We start from the raw sequence: 13,060 nt of genomic DNA, 5'->3' as shown, positions 1-13,060 counted from the left end.
CACTCACATTTTGTTCTGTGTGAATGGCAATTCTCAGAGTTCTTTAGTAAGATGGTATCCCAGGTTGCTGTGCAAATCCACCAGTTGTTAAGTGTTGGTTGACATCTGCAGACTTCATCTGGACTACTCTGTTTCTCACTTTTTCTCTCCTCTTCCCTGGTTTTCTACTTCTGTTTGGCTCCCTTGTCATCACATGAAATTGTTGACACTAAACCTCAAGGCTAGTCCCTAATAACCTTTTCAGCTCTGCTAATCTCTTTTGGGTACTCTAGTCTAGTTCACCCTGGGGTTTCCTCTCTATAACCCCCAATGTCCACTCTAGCACATTTGTACCTCCCAGGACCACACGTGGAGGCCCCTTCTCATCCCATCCCCAGATCCTCCCTGAACTGTGGGGGACCTGCAGGACACCCCAGTTCACACATCCAAGCTCTGTTTTCAGCCTATGCAAACAGCTGTGCCTCATCCACTCCTCAGGCGTAGAGGTGCTCATAAAGGCAGTCATGGTCTACCTTCAGGAGAACAGGGAAGAGGCCCATACAGACCCTATCTGCAGTTTGTAGAGGGCTCATACCCTTGCCCTTCAGACTCCTCACACCATGCGGAGGGACAGGCAGAGGAGGGCTAGATCAGGGCCCTCTAAGCACAGGGCCTGGGCAGGGCCAGTAACTGCCCTGCATGAAAGGCAATGCTGCCCAACCCCTGAGTCCTGAGACTGTGGGGAAGTTACATGTCTAGTGCTCTCTGCTGCTCCTCCCTAGGATTCAGCAAGACTGCTCAGCTAGAGCCATCTCCTGTCCTCACCAGCAAGGAGGATGGGCAGAGACTTGCTTTTTTTCTTCTCTTTCTTTCTTTTTTTTGGGGGGGGACAGAGTTTCCCTCTTCTGCCCAGACTGGAGTGCAGTGGTGCAATCTCAGCTCACTGCAACCTCCGCCTCCCAGGTTCAAGCAATTCTTCTGCCTCAGCCTCCTGAGTAGCTAGGATTACAGGTGCACACCACCACACCTGGGTAATTTTTGTATTTTTAGTAGAGACAGGTTTCGCTATGTTGGCCAGGTTTCACTACATTGGCCAGGCTGGTCTCAAACTCCTGACCTCAAGCAATCCTCCCACCTTGGCCTCCTAAAGTTCTGGGATTACAGGCGTGAGTCACTGCACCAGGCAGAGACTTGCTTTTAGTGTGATGGAGAACTAAAAGTGATTGGTCCCAAAGCAGAGGCTAGATTATGTCATTTCTTTGATGATACAGGGTGAAATTCACACATTTTAGAGTCTAGGTCCTAGGGTCTCCATGGCCCAGTTTTATTCTTCACTGGTCCCTCTCATACACCTTATGCACCAGCCTAAGTCATTGTTATTACTTCCAGAAATTGATGCTTGGTCTCTACTTTTTGTTGTTGTTGTTAAATGTGGAGTCCTTGCTGAAAAAAATTACAGTTCTAATAAGATCTGGAGGCTTCACGTGATCCTATTAAGGACAGATAATTTCCTGAGTTAGAGCCACCAGCACAAGGGTGCCCATTCATAGTCTGTCACAGAGTTTAAATATCACACTGAGGTCATCAAAAACAGGGAAGACATTAGCTCAAAGATTTACTTTGCAACTGGAGTGGCAGCATTTGCATTGCACTTCTAGGGTTCAGCCTAACCGCAAAAATGATTGGACTAAGGCCTCAACTTTATCACTTATAATATTGTGATCTTGGAAATGTTACTTCATCTTTCAGACCTAAATGTAGGCTTAGATGGTAGTGCAAACTCCAGGCTTCCCAGTGAACCCTCCCTCCCAGCCAATCAGCTAATGACAGTCAGGACCTTAGACGGCAGCTGATGACCTCTGTGGAAAGGTGACAACATTTCAGTCAGGACTTATCTGTACTCTCAGGGTCTGTTAACTCACTCACAGAATGAGATGACCAAAAATACGATTGCAATAATAAAGTTATGAATAAAACTTTAATCTTAAATAATATAGAATGAGCAGTATGAGGATCCTTAAATGACATTTGTATTGGGCTCTCAATTTTGGCAACAATTGAAAGCATGCAACCTCACCTAAAATTAATGACCAACATCAGGAAAAAAATAAAGCTTTCTTCAACCTACTGTGAATTATCTAGTACACTTAGCAGATAATAGACATAGACACTGAAGGTTAATTCAGCCTGCCTCTCCCAAGGTGTGGCTTTCCTTTGGGGTCTTATTAAAACATATCAGAACACATGTTGTCATTGTGGCATTCATATCAGAGGTGCATTCATTCAATACATCTTCCGCTACTTCACAGAAAATGGGAAAGACTTGGGAATTTCATATTTTGTTTTGCTCTGTGAACACATGGAAAACTCACTTGTCAATAGGTTCCTCTTTATGTGCTTTTTGTGTGCATAAAGTGGATCTCTTTGTACCTCAAATACCTGGTGAACCCTCGAACTGGGCCATACAAGCTGCAGAAATGAGATGAGCAAGACTAGGTGTCTTACTTCCTTAGGGAGCTCCAGGTCCTGAAGGGGATCAGAAAAGCCCTGCTCTGGGGAAATGAGGGTGGGGGGATGTCAAGCTCTGAAGAATGAGTGTGCAGAATTCCCTTGGAGGTGTTTGTTATTTCAAAGTTGAGTGATAACTTGAATTATACTATTTATTAATAGATTCGATAGAGAAAATTTGGAACACTGATGTTTTTACTGTGCAATCTTGGAATCAGGGTCAAATTAACATGATGGGCGTACATGGTGTCTCCTCCCTCTGTGTGCTTGCATTTACTCCTCTGTCTGGAAAGCCTGCCCATGTTCGCTGGAAAACTCACATATGTTCTTCCAAGACACTCTCCCCACTCCCACCTCTGCCCCAGAATCAAAGCAAAATATCATACCTTTTTCTGTACTACTTCTGTAAATTGTATTTGCATATTTGTTGCATTGAAATTGTGTCTACATAGTTGTCTTCCCCAACTAGACTGTGAGGGAAGGGCAGTGTCTCACCAGTTCATGACCTGTAGTGCCTAGCTCAATGTCTAACACATTGAAGGCACTTAATAGATGCTTGGTGAAGTGAAAAATGGTAAGCAACCTAGGCCAAAGTGATTTGTCCCAAAGCAAAGGCTAGATTACATCATTTCTTTGTTTGACGATCCAGGGTGAAATTCAAACATTTTAGAGTGTAGATCCTAGGGTCTCCATGGCCCAGTTTTATTCCTCACTGGTCCCTCTCACACACCTTATGCACCAGCTGAAGCAGAGTGCCTCGATGTCCCCAAACACCCTGCATTTCTCATATTTATGTCTTTTTTGGGTTCTTCCTTTACCCTAGTGTGATGTTCTCCCCTACTTCAGTAAGGTATGTGTTAAAATGGTAAACAGTTTCCAAAGCTCAGCTTAGACACCATTATCCTCCATGAAGCCTTCCTAGTTACTTTCAGCTAGAAGGAATATCCTTTTTCTTCTCCCTTTGCACTATGTTTCACTGTCCCTGCCACATTACACCTTGTAACTTCATTCATTTAATCAACATTTATTGAACTATAGTTAGAAAGATGAAAATATCCACTACTCTCCGTCAAAATCTCAGATTCTAGTGTGCAGGCACATAAAAGGTAGTTATAATCAAATTTTAAAAGTGTTGGTTAGGTGTGATGGCTAATCTCTGTAATCCCAGCACTTTGGGAGACTGACGTGGGTGGACTGCTTGAGCCCAGGAGTTTGAGACCAGCCTGGGCAACTGGCAAAACCCAGTCTCTACAAAAAGTACATAAATTAGCTGGGCATAGTGGTGAGTGCCTCTAGTTCCAGCTACTTGGGAGGCTGAAGTGGGAGAATCACTTGAGCCCGGGAGGTGGAGGGTGCGGTGAGCCATTATCCTGCTACTGTACTCCAGCCTGGGTGAGAGTGAGACCCTGTCTCAAAAAAAAAAAAAAAAAAGTGAATGGTAGAAATATTCCATTTTTTTACAGCTCTTACGACTTGAAATTATGCATTGTATTTTTTAAAAATTCTCTTTTCCACTGTGAGTTGTTCACCATCATATCTCCAGCACCCAGAACACCCCAGACATGTGGTAGGTACTCAATAATCATTTGTTGAATACATTAGTGTAGAATAACTTTTAAAGTTTTTTTAACAGTTAATCTACATTGGAAGTTTACGTCTTGCTAATATGAATTCCCTTCAAGATTATAATGTGGCTGAATTCCAAACGGTAATTCTTCCATACTGTGGCTCCATCTTCTTAGACATGTGACTTCCATGTTCACCTGCATGGAGTTGGTGCGAAAGGAAAAGAGTACGGGAATTATGTGACGCATGCTTCATAGGCCAGGCCTGGAGTGCTGCACTCACTTCTGTTCATATTCCATGCATCAGAACTCAGCCACCTGGCCACATCCACCTGTAAGGGGGGCTGTGCAATGTGGTCTAGCTGGTCTAGTCCAGGAGAAAAAAACTTAGGTAGGCTCTGTTAAATTCTATGAATGATGGAGGGAAAAATGGAGAAAAAGGTCAGCTACTCAGTGGAAGGGGCCTTGTCAGCAAAGGCTTCATGGAGGAGGTGATGCAAAAGATGAGTCTTAAAGCAGTAGTGGGATGTGACCACCTGAGAAGGGAGGAGAAGGAATCCCGGCTAGAAGGTAAGTATAAGCTAAGCAAAGGAGTGGAAACTACCCAGCATTCCCTGAGGCTAGAAGACAGAGAGGCAGGGGGAGGACATGAAAATGGAGAGAAAGGAAGGGGAGACGGTGAGAGCGAGGTGGAGGGCTTAATGCCATTACACAGAGCTTGGAACTCACCATAGAAGGAGCCACTGAAAGTTTGAAGCAGGAATGCAGCACAAGTGATTTGCAATTGGAATAGTCTTCAGGTGGAGAGGACAGAGGGAGGACAGAGATGGAGGCAAACAGACCACTTAGGAGGTTATGTATTTAAACTTCCATATGGGGTCCCTACAGAAGATCACTTGAGGAAAATCTGAAGTGTATACACACTTGGGCTGCAGCCTTAGCCACTGCGATTCAGCAGGAATGTTTAGAAAGCTCCCCAGGCCATTCTGATAGTCAGCCAGGTGTAGGAATCACTGCCTGTGTGCATCATGAGCTCCTGCGAGGACATGCAGACATCTTTCTTCTTTGGTTTCTCCCATAGAGCCAGGCCCTGCCTTGCATATAATCCCATATCATTACATGTGGTATACATATAGTATACTTACATTGTTTGAAGTCTTTCAACTAAACCCTTTCTAAGAAAGGGTTCTTTCTTAGAAAGAAAGAAAAAAATTTCCATTTCACTCTTATTTAATCTGCATTATCTTTTAATAATTGATTAATTTGTTTTAAAATGGCTAAACATCTACTACACCTTGGTCACCATTTTCAGGCTTGAGGATACAGAGATTGAAAATAAGACCTGTATGGTACTGTTTTGAAAGTGATGTGGGGACACGGAAGAGGGAGAAACTGTTTCAGAGGAGTTCTGGAATGTTTTACAGCAGAGATAATTTTTGAAAAAGGTCTTAAAAGGATCAATAGGAATTTAATCAAAAAAACAGGAAAGGGTTTTCCAATCAGAGAGAACACTGCGTGCAAAAGAACAGCAGCACGAGAAGGCCTGGAACATCCAGGGATCTGTGGGAACTTCGGCATGGTGAGGGCAGAGGATGTGCACGTGGAGGCACAGGAGATGAGGCTGGAAAGAGAGGGGTTGGGAGGTAGTGGTGTGCTGGAAACTTATTCTCAAAACAAAACAAAAAAAATCCAAACATGATTTGCAGAGTTTGCCAATTTTTGTGGTGTAAATATTTCCATCTGATTTCAAGCTGTCAATGATTTAAGGACTGGCTTACAAAATTCCTAAATATTTCAGAACTGGTTTTTGTGAACTGGTAGCAGCTGCCTCCAGTACATGACTGACAAGTGTCCAGATCCTTTAATTTCAAAAGATGTTCTGAAAAAATTTGTGTTCCCTTGCCTTGGTTGTGCCTCACATTATGATGAGGCTTGTTTTAATGAGTTTGGAGTAGAGTAAGCCAAAGAAACACACAAGGGACCTGAAAACTCACTGGAGCTATTTCTTAGGCTCCTACCACTCACCAGTAGTGCACTTAGACCCAGGCAAGAGGGGCCCCCATTTTGGTTTCTATGATCAAACAGCCTTCTGTAGACATAGCCCTTCTCTACAAAATGAGGAATCCATAGTGCCATGCCCAACAGGAACTTATCTCCCCCACTTCTCCATATATTCCAGATGTCCATGATCCTGGAACACTCTGCAAATGGAGTCTTCCCTGAGACCACCCTCCTGAGGGCATGTACCTCATCCCCAAGGGCTGCCCAAGGAGGCACTGTTTGCTGAAGGTATGGATAATGGGGATGTGCGGGCTGGGATGTCCACACACATGCATTTGCAGCCCCTTAAATCGTGGATGGAGCTGGGGATGGGAAGTGAAAAGAAGTAGGTCAGTCTCTAGAGATACAATCATGTCATCTGCAAACAGGGACAATTTGACTTCCTCTTTTCCTAATTGAATACCCTTTATTTCCTTCTCCTGCCTGATTGCCCTGGCCAGAACTTCCAACACTATGTTAAATAGGAGTGGTGAGAGAGGGCCTCCCTGTCTTGTGCCAGTTTTCAAAGGGAATGCTTCCAGTTTTTGCCCATTCAGTATGATATTGGCTGTGGGTTTGTCACAGATAGCTCTTACTATTTTGAGATACGTCCCATCAATACCTGATTGATTGAGAGTTTTTAGCATGAAGGGTTGTTGAATTTTGTCAAAGGCCTTTTCTGCATCTATTGAGATAATCATGTGGTTTTTGTCTTTGGTTCTGTTTATATGCTGGATTACATTTATTGATTTGTGTATATTGAACCAGCCTTGCATCACAGGGATGAAGCCCACTTGATCATGGTGGATAAGCTTTTTGATGTGCTGCTGGATTCGGTTTGCCAGTATTTTATTGAGGATTTTTGCATCAATGTTCATCAAGGATATTGGTCTAAAATTCTCTTTTTTGGTTGTGTCTCTGCCCGGCTTTGGTATCAGGATGACGCTGGCCTCATAAAATGAGTTAGGGAGGATTCCCTCTTTTTCTATTGATTGGAGTAGTTTCAGAAGGAATGGTACCAGTTCCTCCTTGTACCTCTGGTAGAATTCAGCTATGAATCCATCTGGTCCTGGACTCTTTTTGGTTGGTAAGCTATTGATTATTGCCACAATTTCAGATCCTGTTATTGGTCTATTCAGAGATTCAACTTCTTCCTGGTTTTGTCTTGGGAGGGTGTATGTGTCGAGGAATTTATCCATTTATTCTAGATTTTCTAGTTTATTTGCATAGAGGTGTTTGTAGTATTCTCTGATGGTAGTTTGTATTTCTGTGGGATTGGTGGTGATATCCCCTTTATCATTTTTTATTGTGTCTATTTGATTCTTCTCTCTTTTCTTCTTTATTAGTCTTGCTAGCGGTCTATCAATTTTGTTGATCCTTTCGAAAAACCAGTTCCTGGATTCATTAATTTTTTGAAGGGTTTTTTGCATCTCCATTTCTTTCAGTTCTGCTCTGATTTTAGTTATTTCTTGCTTCTGCTAGCTTTTGAATGTGTTTGCTCTTGCTTTTCTAGTTCTTTTAATTGTGATGTTAGGGTGTCAATTTTAGATCTTTCCTGCTTTCTCTTGTGGGCATTTAGTGCTATAAATTTCCCTTTACACACTGCTTTGAATGTGTCCCAGAGATTCTGGTATGTTGTGTCTTTGTTCTCGTTGGTTTCAAAGAACATCTTTATTTCTGCCTTCATTTCGTTATGTACCCAGTAGTCATTCAGGAGCAGGTTGTTCAGTTTCCATGTAGTTGAGTGGTTTTGAGTGAGTTTCTGAATCCTGAGTTCTAGTTTGATTGCACTGTGGTCTGAGAGACAGTTTGTTATAATTTCTGTTCTTTTACATTTGCTGAGGAGAGCTTTACTTACAACTATGTGGTCAATTTTGGAATAGGTGTGGTGTGGTGCTGAAAAAAATGTATATTCTGTTGATTTGGGGTGGAGAGTTCTGTAGATGTCTATTAGGTCCGCTTGGTGCAGAGCTGAGTTCAATTCCTGGGTATCCTTGTTAACTTTCTGTCTCGTTGATCTGTCTAATGTTGACAGTGGGGTGTTAAAGTCTCCCATTATTATTGTGTGGGAGTCCAATTGTCCCTGTTTGCAGATGACATGATTGTATATCTAGAAAACCCCATTGTCTCAGCCCAAAATCTCCTTAAGCTGATAAGCAATTTCAGCAAAGTCTCAGGACACGAAATCAATGTACAAAAATCACAAGCATTCTTATACACCAATAACAGACAAACAGAGAGCCAAATCATGAGTGAACTCCCATTCACAATTGCTTCAAAGAGAATAAAATACCTAGGAATCCAACTTACAAGGGATGTGAAGGACCTCTTCAAGGAGAACTACAAACCACTGCTCAATGAAATAAAAGAGGATACAAACAAATGGAAGAAAATTCCATGCTCATGGGTAGGAAGAATCAATATCGTGAAAATGGCCATACTGCCCAGGGTAATTTACAGATTCAATGCCATCCCCATCAAGCTACCAATGACTTTATTCACAGAATTGGAAAAAAAACTACTTTAAAGTTCATATGGAACCATAAAAGAGGCCGCATCGCCAAGTCAATCCTAAGCCAAAAGAACGAAGCTGGAGGCATCACAATACCTGACTTCAAAGTATACTACACAGCTACAGTAACCAAAACAGCAGGGTACTGGTACCAAAACAGAAATATAGATCAATGGAACAGAACAGAGCCCTCAGAAATAACGCCGCATATCTACAACTATCTGATCTTTGACAAACCTGAGAAAAACAAGCAATGGGGAAAGGATTCCCTATTTAATAAATGGTGCTGGGAAAACTGGCTAGCCATATGTAGAAAGCTGAAACTGGATCCCTTCCTTACACCTTATACAAAAATTAATTCAAGATGGATTAAAGACTTACATGTTCGACCTCAAACCATAAAAACCCTAGAAGAAAACCTAGGCATTACCATTCAGGACATAGGCATGGGCAAGGACTTCATGTCTAAAACACCAAAAGCAATGGCAACAAAAGCCAAAATTGATAAATGGGATCTAATTAAACTAAAGAGCTTCTGCACAGCAAAAGAAACTAGCATCAGAGTGAACAGGCAACCCATAAAATGGGAGAAAATTTTCACAACCTACTCATCTGACAAAGGGCTAATATCCAGAATCTACAATGAACTCAAACAAATTTATAAGAAAAAAACAAACAACCCCATCAAAAAGTGGGTGAAGGACATGAACAGACACTTCTCAAAAGAAGACATTTATGCAGCCAAAAAACACATGAAAAAATGCTCACCATCACTGGCCATCAGAGAAATGCAAATCAAAACCACAATGAGATACCATCTCACACCAGTTAGAATGGCAATCATTAAAAAGTCAGGAAACAACAGGTGCTGGAGAGGATGTGGGGAAATAGGAACACTTTTACACTGTTGGTGGGACTGTAAACTAGTTCAACCATTGTGGAAGTCAGTGTGGCGATTCCTCAGGGATCTAGAACTAGAAATACCATTTGACCCAGCCATCCCATTACTGGGTGTATACCAAATGACTATAAATCATGCTGCTATAAAGACAGATGCACACGTATGTTTATTGTGGCACTATTCACAATAGCAAACACTTGGAACCAACCCAAATGTCCAACAATGATAGACTGGATTAAGAAAATGTGGCACATATACACCATGGAATACTATGCAGCCATAAAAATGATGAGTTCATGTCCTTTGTAGGGACATGGATGAAATTGGAAATCATCATTCCATTGTAAACTATCGCAAGGACAAAAAAACAAACACCGCATGTTCTCACTCATAGGTGGGAATTGAACAGTGAGAACACATGGACACAGGAAGGGGAACATCACACTCTGGCGACTGTTGTGGGGTTGGGGGAGGGGGGAGGGATAGCATTAGCATATATACCTAATGCTAAATGAGGAGTTAATGGGTGCAGCACACCAGCATGGCACATGTATACATATGTAACTAACCTGCACATTGTGCACATGTACCCTAAAACTTAAAGTGTAATAATAACAAAATTAAAAAAAAAAAAAGAAGTAGGTCAGTCTCAAGCTGAACTGGCTCCCTCTGTACTGCCACAGTTTGGTGAGGAACTTTGAGGAGTCCAAGAATCTAACCGTGAATCTGTCCTTCAAGTTCATTATAAAGGCATATTTGTCAAAGTAAGAGAATAGAATAGGTTTAGTTTTTTTGTTAGTTGGGTGTGTATCTTTAAATATTTAGATATATGGTATGTGGGCCTTCATTTTTGCTTTTACCCTAGGTCCTGCAAATGTTAGGGGTGGTTCTTGTCTACCCCATTACTAAGGCTGTATGCTAAACCAAGGTAAGCAAACTATAGCCCCCAGGCAAATTACTGCCCACTGCATTTTTTTTAATGATGCATGTGAGCTTAGAATAGTTTTTACATTTTTAAATAGTTCTTATCCATTTGACCCAGCTATCCCATTACTGGGTACATACCCAAAGGAGTATAAATCATGTTGCTATAAAGACACATGCACACATATGTTTATTGTGGCACTATTCACAATAGCAAAGACTTGGAACCAACCCAAATGTCCAACAATGATAGACTGGATTAAGAAAATGTGGCACATATATACCATGGAATACTATGCAGCCATAAAAAATGATGAGTTCATGTCCTTTGTGGGGACATGGATGAAGCTGGAAACCATTATTCTCAGCAAACTATCGCAAGGGCAAAAAACCAAACACTGCATGTTCTCACTCATAGGTGGGAATTGAACAGTGAGAACACATGGACACAGGAAGGGGAACATCACACACCAGGGCCTGTTGTGGGGTGGGGGGGAGGGGGAAGGGATAGCATTAGGAGATATACCTAATGTAAATGATGAGTTAATGGGTGCAGCACACCAACATGGCACATGTATACATATGTAACAAAACTGCACATTGTGCACATGTACCCTAAAACTTAAAGTATAATAAAAAAAAGAAAAAAATCAAAAGAAAAGCAATATTTTGTGGCATGTAAAAATTATATGAAACCCAAATTTCAGTGTCCACAAATTGCTGTACTGGGACACATCCATGCTCATTCATGTATGTATTGTTCATGGCTGTTTTCACACTACAGCAGTAAAGTGAGTAGCTGGGAAAGAGACCGTGCGGCCTGGAAGTCTAGAGTATTCACTATCTGGCCCTTATAGAAACAGTTTCCTGACCCTCACCCTAGAGTAGCAGACAGGCAGGAGGAAAGGAAGAGTCTAGCAGTTCTCACGCTGGCTGAACAATAGAATCACCTGTTGATTTCTCCAAGCAGACCCCCCACCACCCATAATATTTCTTGAATGGTTTGGGGTGGGGGTGTTTTTTTTAAAACTTCCTGGTGATTCAAATGAGAGTCAGGACTAAGAACCACTGGGCTAAGGGAATAAATACATGAAGGTCTGAATTTCCCAAATGTTAAGCAAGATGGTTGCAGGACTGGCCTGCTTTTCCCAGGGAATCTTAGTGGATTACAGCCTTTCTTGAGGAAGAAAGGTACCCAGTGATGAGATTTGGTTGCAGATGGAGAGGGGGCAAAAGACTAATTGTTTCTCACTGTAGTATGATTTATAAGCTAAGTTCCATTTTAACCTCTCTAAACCCTTGAACCATTGTTTCAAACATGTATCCCTGGCATTATCTGCATCTCTCAGGCAGGCACACCTTGGGCTATGTAGCACATACCTTTGCAGGGACCCCTGCTGGGTCACTTCTCAGGATACACCCCAACGGGGAACCCTTACGCCATCTGTGCAGCGTGCCCTCCATAATTATTGGTGGTCTCGCAGGGAAGGAGAAAAAAGACAGCTCTATCAGAATCCCATTCTCCACTAGCACAGTCAGCACCATTGGCAGAGGATGGCTCCGGGGCTGCAAGGCTGCTCTGAGCTATTATTGTGCCTGGCTCTCTCTCAGCATGACTCAACGCAGACAATATAGCACACCGAGAGCATGGGGGATGAACAGTAAATACGAGGCCTTGGATTTTTTTTTAATCTTGTCAGTTTTTCCCTGATTTGTGTCCTTTATCCTATCCCCCTCTGCTATATAAGCTTCTCAAAGCTAATGCCCATAACGCCACCACCCACTGGTAGCAGCAGGCTGCTGGGCCACTGTGGGGTTCTCATTGCAGAGATTTACAATGCCCGCCATTATTCAGCAACTGTACGTGTTAACCCAGTGGCACAAGGTTGCTCCAACACCTTCCCCTCTGGTTTCTCTTTACTCTGGAGGCCAACAGCGACTATAGGAGTGCCGCCCTCCTGACTCGAACTGCTTGCCTCAGTGAGCACACATCACATCCTCCAACCTGGCAGAGCTGGAATAGGCCCTGCTGAAAGACAGGAACGTTGGGCAATTATGAAACTGAGATGATGCTTGACATTTGTACTGCCACATTAAAAAAGTTAAAAATATTTCTCAAAGGTGTTTCTTTGGCCTCTTGTAGGTATCTACCCTCCATCCCCTTCTTTCTTCTACTAAGAGCTGATGTGATTACATCTCTAAAATGTGACATTGCTGCAAGGCTGCTGGGAGTGATCTCAACAATGAGCCTACAGGCTACTGTGGCTGTTAGGAGGTGAAACAATGCCATACATTTTGCTCCCTCAAAACAACTCCCTGGAACAAGTTACCATTTTCACACTTCTATTAATTCTAATCAGTTTCAAGGGTGATTTATGGCTCCCATTTAACTAAGAAATGTGCCTATTATCTCTACCTTGGCTACTGTGACGTCTACCTCCATGCACTCTCCCGTTCCAGAATCCAGTAGTGGAGGCAGCAACTGTCTGGAAATGCATTTGCCTGTGTATAGACGATTTACTGCTTCAGGAGAAATAGAAGAAGCACTTGGGGGATGAAGATGCGGTCACTCTCATGAGCTTTTCTGGAGAGAAATATGCATCTGCTGAGGACACCTATGTTTGGTTTTGT

The sequence above is a fragment of the Pan troglodytes genome, chromosome 6, assembly GCF_028858775.2.
Source record: "Pan troglodytes isolate AG18354 chromosome 6, NHGRI_mPanTro3-v2.0_pri, whole genome shotgun sequence".
Classification (NCBI taxonomy): domain Eukaryota; kingdom Metazoa; phylum Chordata; class Mammalia; order Primates; family Hominidae; genus Pan; species Pan troglodytes.
Note: the sequence above shows the minus strand (reverse complement) of the source record.